Here is a 2,292-nt window from a genome sequence, read left to right as displayed (position 1 = left end):
CCACCCCTCCTACCAGTATTGGTGTACTTTCTTCTTTATTTCTCTAGTTGTAGAATTTCCATTCAGCCAAATTTCGAGTGGTTCGGAATGATGGCTGTTCTGTATTTTAGTTGTAATTTTGATGTGGTTGTGGGAGGCAGCTAGTACAGATGTTTACCTATGCTTCCATCTTAGTTTTCTCAACATATAGATTTATATTCATTTATTTAACATTTATTGAGGTCCTAGTGTGTGCTAAATGTGACATTAATTGCTAAGGATACCTAGATAACATAGGGTCTGTAATTATGAGCAATTATGAAATAGTCTGATGAGTGCTCCATAATAATGGCACCTAATAGAAGCTAGTGAACCAGTGAATGCTGCATAAGTGCAAGTACTCATTCATAGAATTGAAAATAGTCCAGTGTGGCTGGATTATAGAGTATAAAGGGAAAGTGTTGAGTTATGAGTATGAAAAAAAATCAGCAGAGACTTTGAATGCCATACTAAAGAGAGTAGATTTCATCCTGAGAGTGATAAGAAGATACCAACGAATTTTAAATATTAAAAATGTCATTAGCTGATTTAATTTTTAAGATAAAATTGTCAGGAGGGTGGAGGATGGATTGAAAGTAGAGTATAGGGGAGCTAAATTAAAACCTGAGGTTGGAGATGAGGCCATTTCCATAATATGGGCAAAAAATTATAAGGATCTAAATTAAGCAATAGTCAGAGAGAAGGAAAGGAAAAGACAGATTCAAGAACTGTTTAGGAGACATATTCTACAGGATTTGGAGTTCAGCGTGGGTTGGTGGGCAGTGTGAGAAAAAGGGTTTAGTGAAGGATGACGTCAAGAATTCTACCTCAAAGGCCAAGAGACATATGAAAACATGCTCAAAGCCACTAATAATCTGAGAGATGCAAATCAAAATGACAATGCGGTACCATCTCACACCTGTCAGAATGGCTATCATCAACAAATCAACAAACCACAAGTGCTGGAGAGGATGCAGAGAAAAAGGACCCCTCCTCCACTGCTGGTGGGATTGCAGACTGGTGCAGCCACTGTGGAAAACAGTATGGTATTTCCTCTAAATATTAAAAATGGAACTTCTATTTGACACAGTAATACCACTCATAGGAATATATCCCAAGAAACCAGAAACACCAATCAGAAAGGATATATGCATCCCTATGTTCATAGCAGCACAATTCACCATAGCTAAGATTTGGAAACAACCTAAGTGCCCATCAGCAGATGAGTGGATTAGAAAACTGTGGTACATCTGCATAATGGAATACTACACTGCTGTAAAAAAAGAAGGAATTCTTACCATTTGCAACAGCATGGATGGAACTGGAGAGCATTATGCTAAGTGAAATAAGCCAGTCAGTGAAAGAACAATACCACATGATCTCACTCATTTGTGGAATATAAAAAAAACATTATAAACTGATGAACAAAAATAGATACAGAGGCAAAGAAGCATCGAGCACACTGTCAAACTACAGCGGGAAGGCTGAGGAGGGTTGGTGGGGGTGCTGGGGCAGGTAAGAGATCAACTGAAGGGCTTGTATGCATGCATATAAGCATAACCAATGGACGCAAGACACTGGGGAGGTGGCCATGTGCCGGGGGTTAGGGAGGCCAGGGGAAGGTCAATGGGGGAAAAAAAGGAGACATATGTAATACTATTTGTAATACTTTAAACAAAATAAAATTTAAAAAAAGAATTCTACCTCAGAGAAATGAAATAGAAAACATAGGAAGAAGAGCAAATTCTGGAGAGGGAAATTGTGCCTTCGGTTTAGGTCCTGTGAGTTTAAGTTGTCTGTTGGACCTCCACATGGGCAGTTTTATATATGAGTTTAAATGTCAAGAAAGAAACCTGAGTTGGAGATAAAGACTAGAAAACTGGCAGCATGTGGTGCTAGCTGAAGATAAGGGAATGTGTGGGTTTAGTTAGAAAGAGAGAGAATAATTATTTGGAAGCAACAATACTAATGGATACATTTAAACAGAGAAAATCTGGGAAGAGAGTAAGGAGGCGTATACAGAGATATAAAAGGAAATAACCCTGGTTTATGTTAACTTTACTAACAGAAGCAAGAAAATAGAAAATTTTATAGTGAGGTTGGCAAATTATCTTTGATGTTAAGTAAGATTAATTCACTTAACAAACATTTCCTGAGTGCAAACTATCTGCCAAATCCTGCTGTAGGGATATAGAGGATAGTAAGAATCCTTTGAATTTAGCAACAATGTGGTCAAGATGACACTTCACTAGAGCAGATTTGGGGCTTGATGAG

Source organism: Myotis brandtii, unplaced genomic scaffold (genome assembly GCF_000412655.1).
Source record: "Myotis brandtii unplaced genomic scaffold, ASM41265v1 scaffold259, whole genome shotgun sequence".
NCBI classification, from domain to species: Eukaryota; Metazoa; Chordata; class Mammalia; order Chiroptera; family Vespertilionidae; genus Myotis; species Myotis brandtii.
The sequence above is the reverse complement of the archived record's forward strand: the minus strand, read 5'-3'. Positions refer to the sequence as shown.